Source organism: Anguilla rostrata, chromosome 19 (genome assembly GCF_018555375.3).
Source record: "Anguilla rostrata isolate EN2019 chromosome 19, ASM1855537v3, whole genome shotgun sequence".
NCBI classification, from domain to species: domain Eukaryota; kingdom Metazoa; phylum Chordata; class Actinopteri; order Anguilliformes; family Anguillidae; genus Anguilla; species Anguilla rostrata.
The window spans coordinates 6,682,844-6,694,014 of record NC_057951.1 but is presented as its reverse complement, the minus strand read 5'-3'; the positions used below and the strand labels follow the sequence as shown (position 1 = coordinate 6,694,014).

Sequence of the window (11,171 nt, the reverse complement as noted above, 5' to 3'; positions counted from 1 at the left end):
AATTTACACTCAATGCACCTCTGCAATACCCTTGAAAAACAGCGAGTAATTGGCGAAACGGTTGTCTAATAAATCTGAGTAGGCTATACCTGATGATATAATTGAATGCTTATAACGATTGACTGTATAAAAATGAGCACGTATGTCTACGTGGCTATTACTGTTAGTAATTTTCTATCCACAGCACAGGAAAACAACTTAGCATATTGACAGAATAATAGTTATGTGGGATTATCCGAATTTATTTCGCAAAGGATTTAGCCAAACCATAAACCACAAGGAAAAAATTTCCATGCATAGGCTATCCTGATGCAACGGTGCACACTACAGGACTGCACGATATTCTGTCACATTCAGGAGTATTTCCAGTATAATAGCCCCCATAAAAAATCCAGCATGCTTTTAAAACATTTTTACGGAGCGCACAGATTTCTAAACCGAGAGTACAGATTTACACATGGGTCTTTTTTTTCTCAGCTGACACCAGGGGGGCTCAGTAATTTTTCAATGTTGTTCTTATGTTTCATTTTAATAGTCACTTTATAGTTTGACTGAACTGCCATCTACCGGGAGGGCAGAGGTTATACTTCTAATTGTCATTCGGTAGGTCAATTTCCCGAGTTTACTTGAACATGAATTTAAGATCAAACACCATTATCTCAGCTGTGCGTTACGTTAAATCAATTTTCCTTGTCAATTTTAACAGGTCATATTTAGACCCCCGATGTCGTGCTCGTTTTTGTCCAGCAGAGGGAGCAAATGCCTACGTTTACGACTTGCTGCACGTACAATAATGCGAGCTTTATTCGCAGCTGAAAAATAGCTAAATTTAAATGAATGGACGTAGAATCACAAGACTCAAATTCCGATGTACAATGTATTAGATGTAATGAGCAGCAAAATACTTACATCTTGCAGTTGTGAGCCAGCAACAGTACTATAACTGTACACAGAGAGCGTGATTATGTACTGTTTTTAGGTCCTCACAAAAGCCATTTTGAACATGAAAAAGCACTTCAGTCGTTATTTAATAAAATGAACTCTCATGTGACAACTGCAAAAATACTTCCCCATAATACCTTTGTGCCCCATAATTTTTGGCTCATCCAGGTACGCATTGACCCAAGAATAAGGCGGTTTATAGCTACCACGAGAAGGCGGGAGGCATTGTATGTACACAAGTTAAATTAAAACTGAGGCTATCGGGGTTAGAATCAAATTACCCCCCGAATGACTGGAACGTGGGCAAACCACAAGATCTTCCGCAGAAAGAACGAAAATACCTGCAGCAAGTTTCCACTCAGAGCTGACTGCCATACGAACATAGCCTACTCACCATGAAACACATCTCAAAAACGATATGGCCCATTTCTATGAACCATTTTTTATGCGGCAGTTCTCAATTATTGGTTGCAATGTAGATCACAGCAAGAATGCCCAAAGGTGCGCAAACATTGTAATTGGTTCCTGTCAAAATCGACCACTTACCTGGCCAAATGGTCAAGTTATGGCTAGCGCATGGAACTACTGACTTTTATTGAAGAGCTCTCAATAAGATTTAAGAGACTGTGTGAATCAGATATATTGTTGCTGTAAGAATTTTTGTGAACAGCAATGTGCAAGAAAGGCAAATTATGGAGGAAGTGTGGACCGTGAGTCATTGCGGTTTATGATAGGCTGAATTGTGAGCGCGCTCAGTGTGCGAAGAGCTTAAGTGAGCTTGCACCGAGAGCCTGTCTGTCTGTCTCTCTGCTGTCTCTAGAACCTTCCTTTCCTGTTCCTTTCCTTGGCCTTCAATTCCCACAGTTCTCTAGAATTGAGGATTAGATTTAGCTCTCAGCAACAAGAGGTGGTAGGTACCATGCCTCGGAGTAGATTTCCCCTGAGTGGCACTCTGGACCTGCGCAGCTCGGCGTCCACAACGGGCCGGTGCCGCATCCGTTACGCGTCTGCGCAGCTCGGCGTCCGCAACGCGTCTGCGCAGCTCGGCGTCCGCAACGCGTCTGCGCAGCTAGGCGTCCGCAACGCGTCTGCGCAGCTCGGCGTCAGTAACGCGTCTGCGCAGCTCGGCGTCCGTAACGCGTCTGCGCAGCTCGGCGTCCGCAACGCGTCTGCGCAGCTCGGCGTCTGCAACGTGAAAGTCAGTCTCAGTAACGTGGCTGAGTGGTTCGCCATCGTGACGGGCACACGTTCCAGTCAGGCCTCACTGCTATCTTCAGCAGGAAGGCAGGAGGGACGACGCAAAGTTTTTTTTTCTGGAATGGCGCAAGATGGTGCGCGTCCAGCCAAAACCGCTCGGGTGAAAGCGTCATTTCACTCCGACCCCTACCGAGTACAGCATCAACACCTCTCCTTGGCGCTCTCGAAAGTGCAGCCCGGGCGTCAGGGATTCCTAATTTCACCATCACAGAGACGACCCTCTCGAGAGGCTCCTGAAGGCCCACTGGGTACAGGCTCCCCAGCGCACGCTTCACCGCGGATGTTTGTTATTGAATCTGGCGTAGTCGCTCGACGGCGAAGTGATTTAGTTCAGGCGGGAGTTCCCGTTTGAGAAGGCAGAGAGGGGAACTCGGGCTCTCCGTACGCAGGGTCGTGTCTGCGCCCCTCTCTTGGGTCCCGGGACATTTTTATTTTCCGGCGTGTTCTGTGAGCGTGCGGGCCGTCGGGTGCGGACTGAGGAGAGACACGCCGGTTTGAAGCGACCCGTCCATTCGCTTAATTTCGCTCGTAATACCGGAGGGAGGCATTGCGATTGGCCGAGTCCCCCGTTGCCTGGGCAACCCCGTCAGGGAGGAGGGAAAGAGTGAAGCGCGCGAGGGCAAATCAACGCTCTTTCTCTCTCTCTCTCTCTCTCCTCCCCCCCTTCTCGGTCTCTCTCTCGCTCCCTCAGTGGTTCGCTCTGTATCCCGTGCTCCTCTCTCTCTCTCTATCTCTCCCTCCCTCCCTCTCTCCCCTCTTTTCCTCCATATGTGCATATTTCTCTGGACACTTCTTCAGTGCAGGCAGGAGAGAGACGGAGGGAGCTGGAGAGAGCAGCTGTTGGGAAGCCCCTGGACAGGAAGACACTTTCAGTCCCTTGTCCTTTGTTCCTTCCCTCCCTGCTCCCTCCTTTTCTTTCCCTTTAACCCTCTTCTTTTGGCTCTTTCCCGTTCCCTCGCTCCGCTCTTTCGAAGTGCCCGCTTCAGAGTGAGATGGGCTGTGGCAATTCATCTGCAACCAGCACCGCCGAGGGTGAGTGAGCCTGCACACGTGTGTGTGTGTGTGTGTGTGTGTGTGTGTGTGTGTGTGTCCATGGTGTGTGAGTACATGTGTATGTGTGTGTGAGTACATGTGATTTAATCTGTGTATTGAAGAGAATGTGTGTGAAAGTATGTGTATCTTAGAGTAAGTGTGTGTAGAAGTGTGTGTGTGTGTGTGTGAGTGTATTTGTGATTGAATCTGTGTATTGAAGAGAATGTGTGTGAAAGTATGTGTATCTTAGAGTAAGTGTGTGTAAAAGTGTGTGTGTATGTGTGTATATGTGATTGAATCTGTGTATTGAAGAGAATGTGTGTGATAGTTTGTGTATCTTAGTGTAAGTGTGTGTAAAAGTGTGTGTGTGTATATGTGATTGAATCTGTGTATTGAAGAGAATGTGTGTGAAAGTATGTGTATCTTAGAGTAAGTGTGTGTAGAAGTGTGTGTGAGTGTATTTGTGATTGAATCTGTGTATTGAAGAGAATGTGTGTGAAAGTATGTGTATCTTAGAGTAAGTGTGTGTAAAAGTGTGTGTGTATGTGTGTATATGTGATTGGATCTGTGTATTGAAGAGAATGTGTGTGATAGTTTGTGTATCTTAGTGTAAGTGTGTGTAAAAGTGTGTGTGTGTATATGTGATTGAATCTGTGTATTGAAGAGAATGTGTGTGGTAGTTTGTGTATCTTAGTGTAAGTGTGTGTAAGAGTGTGTGTGTGTGTGTGAATGAGGAGAGAGAGAGAGAGAATGTAGTTTTAAGTATGTTTTTGCACGTGGATATGAGTGAACGTGATTGAATATTTAAGAGATTGTGTGTGTGTGTGAGAGAGAGAGAGAGAGAAGAGAGAGAGAGAGAGAGAAAGAAAGAAAGAAATAATAAAAGAAAGAAAGAGTAAGAGTTTGGTTTTGAGTCAGTATGTGTGTGTGTGTGTCCTTGTTTGGGTGTGCATGGGGCAGTGTGAGTGTGTGTATGTGTCCTTGTCTGTGTTTCCTTGTCCTTGTGTTCACGTGGCAGTATGTGCGTGTGTGTGTGTGTGTGTGTGTGTGTGTGTGTGTGTCTCCTTGTGTGTGTGGTTGTACAGTAGAGCAGTAGAATGCTACGGTCAGAGAGGCTGGATCAGCTCTCATACAGAGCTTCACCCAAACCAGGAGCTGGACCAGGTCTCGCCCCCACCGCCCCCCCGGTGTTTCTCAGTGTCCGTTCCCGGCAGGCCGGCGTATCCGGAGAGACGCCCCCCCCGCCCCCCCGCCCGCCCGCGGCTAATCCCTCACCTGCCTCCCTCCCGTCTCTGGGGCCCGAGGCCGGGCGGAAAAACAGCCGCGGGGCTCTCCGGCGGGACAGCGCGGCGGCGGCGTCGGGCTCGCCGAGCTCCCCGGGGACCGCGCCCGTCAGCCAAGGCGCCCGTCAGCCAGCAGGGGCCCGCGCCGCTCGCGTAAATAACACCTGGGGCCCCGCCCGCTTCCAGTCGCCGGGTTACCCCCAGGGGGTGACTCGCAGGCGCGGGGGCTCGGCGCGGGAGGGCAGGGGCTTCGGTTTAGCGGACGTGTTTTTGTCGTTTTTGTCTCTCTCCGTTCGCTCGGTACAGTTTGAGGTTCCATGCGTTTTTGGGAAAGGGCGCCTCTGGTCTTTGGTGGGGTGCTTGGGTGCCATTCCGCGTAGCTCTCTAGCCTCCGCCAAGCGAGGGAGCACGCCTCACTTCCTGTTTCCTGCTCGGTACCGGGCTGTAGGTGTCGGAAGTGTTTCAGATGATGGAACCAATCAGTGCTGTATTTGCAGTCACATCTACACACACACACACATTCAAAAGAGGTTTATGGAGGAATGACTCATTGGATTGTGGTGCTCCACAGACTGTGGCCAGTCTGTGTGCGTGTGTGCATGTGTGTGTGTGCATATGTTTCTGTGAGTGTGTGTGTGTCTGTGTCTGTGTCTCTGGCACGCTTCAGACAAACTGTGCAAGACAGAGTCCTGTTTTATAACAGGAGCGGTGCAAGGTGATAAAAGTCAATGGGGAAGAGGCTTGCTGCTTAGCACCAGACACTGTTATTTTAAACCAGTCCAATGCTGGGGGCTGCTGGGTGGCTCGTCCCGTTAAGCTCCAGTGTGCCGATGCACCTCACGGTCCGGTATCCAATCCGGATCATGCCAGTGCCGACTGTGGCCCGAAATCAATCTAAAATCTCCATTCACCTCCTTCACAACCCCTATATCATTCAGCCTTCATCAAACTCTTCTTTCCCAGAATTGGATTACAATTGGATTACTTGGATTGCATAAGTCTTTGTTTTTTTTGTTGCAGATAAAACTGACACAAGATTTTTTTCACCCTCTTTCTGTAGGTCCAGCCGAAGCATCCAAAGACGTGTGAGTATCAGAGGGTCTTATGCAATTCTCCATGGTTATCAAAGGTTGGGAGTGCACGCGCAGCATTTCAGAAGCCATAGTTGTAGTACTCTGAGTGAGGGTGGGCTGGTTGTAGTTCTCTGTGAACCTGCACGCACTTACTGTGAATAGGAACGTACGCTAAAAACGTGACTCCCTCCAAACGCAATCCCTTTGCATTCGAAGTGAATTCACAGAAACGTGGGCGCCCCCATCTCGTGAAAGGTGCTAACTGGGCCTTTCGGAGGCTACTGTACTGTCCTCGCTCTGTGCGTCATGTGGAGAAACCGTCATACGAACAAACTGGAAAACGTTGCTTTTCAAAAGCATTTCGCCGACAACATGTTGCATTCGGTGCGTTTTCTGCTCTTGCGCTTGTGCCTTGTGGACCCCGTCTTCCTGCGAGTCCCAGAATTTATCATTTCCGACCGATCGGCTGCAGAAACTGCGGTAAAGCGGGGGGGCGGTCCCCTGAGCTGCCATCGCTGCGTTCGTCTGCGGCGCACGTGTGTCCTGTGACCGCAGCGGCCCGCTTGCTTGGGCGTGCGGGCTCCTGGCGTCTGTGTCGCCCTTTGATCTCGTGTTCGCTGAAACGCTGTATACAACGCTATAAACAATAACGTGCGCTCTTGTATTAGCCAGGGTGTCTGATATCTTGATAATATTCTCTCAGCATATTTTCGGTATCTTCCATGTCGGTATGGAGGCGCGGTTGGTGCAACCCCTCTGTATATTTTTACAGAGGTGACTGGAGGTTCCCGTAGCCACAGGTTTTGGGTCCTCTGAAGCTCAGAGGTGCGCCCAGCGCCCAGTCCTTCACGTGTTCTCTGTCAGTGTCGCCTCTCTGTACTGCGCCCAACGGTCACTCATCTGCCATCTTCGTTCCTAACAGGGTGGAGGAGCCCCCGCCCGACGACGACGACGACAAAACAAGGTATGTCATCTTCATGTTCTCTTTTTTTAACAAAAAACATTTCAGCCAGTCACTATTTTACTCCCTACAGGCCACACAGTACTACAGGAGAGCCTGTCACTATTTTACACCCTACAGGCCACACAGTACAACAGGAGAGACTGTCACTATTTTACACCCTACAGGCCACACTGTACTACAGGAGAGCCGGTCACTATTTTACATCCTACAGGCCACACAGTACTACAGGAGATAACGGTCACTATTTTACACCCTGCAGGCTGCGCAGTACTACTAGAGAGCCACTGACTGGCCACGCTGTTCTGCCACATCCTGTGCCTTTAAGAAAGAGCACAGTGCGAGAGTCTGCGCTGCAGTCCTGCGCAGAAGCTGGGCTTCCGGTAGCCAGCTTTAACGCTATCGTCTTATTATTATTCTACAGGAATGGCAGCGCTCTATCCAGCGGCACTGTAAGAACCGAAATTTTTATTCTGAGCCGCCCCACCTCGCGACTCCAGCCATTCCCCCCCCCCCCCCCCGCAGTAATGTGTTTTCACCCGTTTTTTTACTTGCTTTGTGATAACGTGGCTTCTACCATGAGCAGCATGGCGAGTTGGTGTGCGTGCGTGCGTGTGTGCGTGCGTGCGTGCATGCAGGTGTATGTATTTGTATTCGCATTGTAAAAAAAATCTTTGACCTCTGACCTGACGTGTCCGTCATCCTGTGTTCTGTACCCCGACTCAGGGATTATGGCGGGGTCTACGTGGGTCTGCCGGTTGACCTGACCACCGTCGCCGCCAGTTTGTCCAAGGTCATTCACAAAGGTATGGAGAGAGAGAGAGAGAGAACAACCTCATGGCTTTGGATGTGCTTTTCGATTGGCTCGGCTCTGTTCGGCCCGGCTTGGCTCAGCTTGGCTCTGGTCGGCCCAGCTTGGCCCTGCTCATTCCCCTCCACACCATTCAGACACTGCAGGCCCCTCTCTCTCTCTCTCATGCACTCAAACCAGTAGGAACCTGTGAGTCTGAGGCAATGTGAATGGTGTCTAATCCTCACTCTCTGCATCATACTGACAAACTGTCATATGGACAAACTCATCCTGACAAACTGCCATACTGACAAACTGTCATATGGACAAACTCATCCTGACAAACTGTCACTGAAACCATATGACAATTCAACTTAAACGCCAATGCATGACAAACTGTCATACTGTTTAACTACTGTTCAACTGTCATTTAATAACACTAGCTTCCTGCAGTGGCTGACTTTCTTGCCTTATTTGCTGTTGCGTAAACTGTACTGTACGTATGGCAAACCAACCGGCCTCAGGGGAAACTACTGTACGCCTCCATTCAGATGAAGCGAGTGGAGAGTGCAAGCGATGAAGGACTGTAAACAGGCTTATCTTGAGAAACACGTGGCCATTATCTGGCTGCTTTGAATGATCTCATTCAACGGTGGTGCAGCCGAATGGTATGTGACCCGAGGGGGCGATGGTCGCTCTCTTGGGCGTGATCTGCCGAACTACGGCGAACACCGATTGGCTGTCCGCCTCTCGAAAGAGCCACTCCAGGCGTCAGTCAGGACTGCTGTGTATCTGCATTGTGGAGTGAGCTTCGTGCCAAAAATAGAAATATCGATCCTTTCCCATGATGAACACAGGAACCACGACGTGTCCTCTAATTGGGTTGCGTGATTAGCTGTGGTTTATGTAACCGTCCAGACTGAATGTGGCAAAACAGCCTCAGGCCGGGAAAACACATGGGGATAGAGTTTCCGTTTTTCCCACAAACCTTTCCTTCACCGTCAACTTCCTGCACAGTCTGAAAACCCACCTCTTAAGACTCCATTTTGGCTCTACTCTTATCCCCACCCCACAGAGCTTAATTTGTTATTGTATTTTTCTACTTTTATTTGGTTCTTATGCCTTCTTATGGATATTACCTGCATGTATTCACAGTTTCCATTTTGGCTTCTGTTCCTTTTGGTTAGTGTAGTCAAACTTGCATCATTACTTTAAAAATGTTTGTCTGCACTTACTGGTCTGGTGCTAGGGGGCGCTACAGCCTAGCGTCATGCAATTCCAAAGCTGTTGGTTTGATTCCAAGTTGGGTGCTGCCATTCTCTCCTGAGGAAGGTACTATCCAACTGTGTAAAGTTATAAAGATGCTTGAGAACAAACGCTAAATACATAAAATGAAAAACTGCGCACGCAAAATACACTTGTGCTTGTGGACTGCGGTTTGGCTGGAGATTTAAGCATTTCTAAGCAAATGCGAGTGAACCTCCTTTCGTTCTCTTCCTGTTTAACAGATTAGCGAACGTGACATGAAGCCACGAGCCGGGAACGGATTCCGATCAGCCTTAAGGAGACAGAGGCCCGTCAGCAGCCACCAAAAGGAACGGACGGGTTTCGGTTAAACGCTACGACCCTCAGACCCAGTTGAGCGCCACGGGACACCCCCGCCGGCGACAGCGGTAAACGAAACGTTGGGAACAGCCAGCCACAAGATGCCCGGGTAAAAAAAAAAAAAAAAAACGTTCAACATAAGCCTTGAAAGACGGTGAGATGTCAAAGATTGGTCCCCAGTTGGTGAAGCAGAAGCCTATCACTGCGCCTCGGTGTTGAAGCCACCAATCACGGCCGAGGCGGTGTTCCCGCCTTTAAAGAAAACATCTCCAATTTTAACTTTCTCGTAAAGCCCCTTTGGGGCTTCTGTATCCAGAAAATATAAATCCAGTTTGCCTCTCGTTGGAATAAATTTATGATGTCATATAAGACGCAGGTTCACTTTAAAAATAAGGCAGAGCTTCACTTTAAAAATGTTTTCCTTCCACAACACCCGAGCACAAGGGCGAAAGGTCATGCAACACTTCCGCAGTACACTTAGAAAATAGTATGGAGGCTATTTTTTTGCACACTGCCCATCTCATACTAAAACATATGCACTAGTACACAGTATGCTTAGTAGACGGTACATATCTTGGACACAGAAGTTAGGATGTGTTGTGTTTTTGTTATTTGCCCCTTATGCAACTAAAGCTCAAGAGGGAGGTGGTGCTCCTTTGATGAGTTCACACTTAATTTTAATTAGTGCCAGACACAGGCTTTGGGACATTGTTAGAAGGAACAGGAAGCTGGCTGATGCCGCGATGCTGCCTTCTGCTGGTCAGGATGAACACTCGCGAGGGAAGGCACAGTGGCATTATTGCATCCTTTTCATTTCGCAATCCTCGCACCCTTGGCCCGGACATGGACAATGACCCTCTCACCTGAGGACAGAGGTAAACGCAAAGCAAAATCGTCCCAATCATAAAAAACGTATCACACGGGTAGGACTCAGGTTAGCTTGTGAGTGCTGGTTCTTTTTGGATTCAATATTTGGTTGTTTAGCAACCAGTAGGATGTTCAGCAATGTTCTTTACTCTAGAACACTTCTATATGGGTTTGTAGAAAAAAAAAGTGAGGGGTCAAAATAAACTGGTATAACTTTTGTACTTGTAAACCTGCATTTAAGTGAGAAGCAAATACACAGATGTGCAGACTGTGGTGAAGGGGCAATGGGATCCAGTCTTGTTTTAGTAGCCACTGTTTATAGTGCCTGAGTAATGTTTTTATATAAACTATGAATTCAACATTTTGACTGATTATTTACTGTTTACTTTGTGTTTGTACGATGGCAATAAATTTACATGTCATGTTTGCTTTTTTCTATTTCTAAAGTGCCTTGTCTTAATATCTTCAACTACTTCATACTACTAATAAATGTTATTTATGCAGACCTTTCTACAGCTCAAAATACTGTTATGAAGTGCTTCGCAGAAAGTTAAAAATTTCACTAAGAGTTAAAGACATTCAAAAAGTAAAAGAAAAGTGAATGCATGAATGGCAAAGCAATCACTATAGGAACACAAAGATAAAAGGAAAAAACATAGTCAAAAATATTGTTTTTTTTTTTAATTCAGAAGTAAAAAAACTAGGCTTGTATTTAAGTAAAAATTAGCCTATTAAAATTTGTTTTCAAAAGTGTGTTAAAAGAAGACAGATTTGGCCTGATGTCCTTGGGCAGATCATTCCAGAGACTCTGACCGATTTTTAAAAATGGTTCCCCCTTGTCTCACTTATTAATGTGGATGTTCCTTTTCACTGATTGATAGTGAATGTCCATTTCCTATTATATGCTTTCAACTATACGACTATAAACTATGGGAGCCATGAAATTACATTACTTACATTATAATCAAGTAATCATTTGGTAAATCGCTGCCAACTGGTCTGATATCTCTTACTGCCTTTGTTAATTGGCCAACCAAAATTTGAGAACTTCTGAAGAATTGTAGTACATTCCACAGCGATTTTTCTGTTGTTTTCTTATTTCCTACTGTTCAACAGTCTCACTGGAGCTAATTCATAATCCCACTAGCCAAAGGGAGGGCATGATCATGCTTGAACTGTTGACGTGCAAACTGATGAAAGAATGACGAAATGTTCCTGGAAAGCCCTGGTGTCAACATGTGCGTTGCAGTTCACTTGTTCTGCCACCAGGTGTCAGGGTTGTGCAACAAAAGAGCTCTGACTGGGCACACTCTTGGGACGCTTGCTGCCAATCAAGCTGTGCATTGCGCTATGTACAGGTG

At 47.3% G+C, this 11,171-nt stretch overlaps 1 long non-coding RNA gene across 1 annotated transcript; it reads left to right on the top strand.

The window, feature by feature from the left end:
- Positions 1-2: 2 nt before the first annotated feature.
- LOC135246099 (uncharacterized) lies at positions 3-10,256 on the top strand. Its single transcript, XR_010327501.1, has 5 exons — positions 3-3,231; positions 5,575-5,603; positions 6,517-6,551; positions 7,275-7,354; positions 8,847-10,256. It is a non-coding gene; the product is annotated as an uncharacterized LOC135246099 (long non-coding RNA).
- The last annotated feature ends 915 nt before the right edge of the window (positions 10,257-11,171 follow it).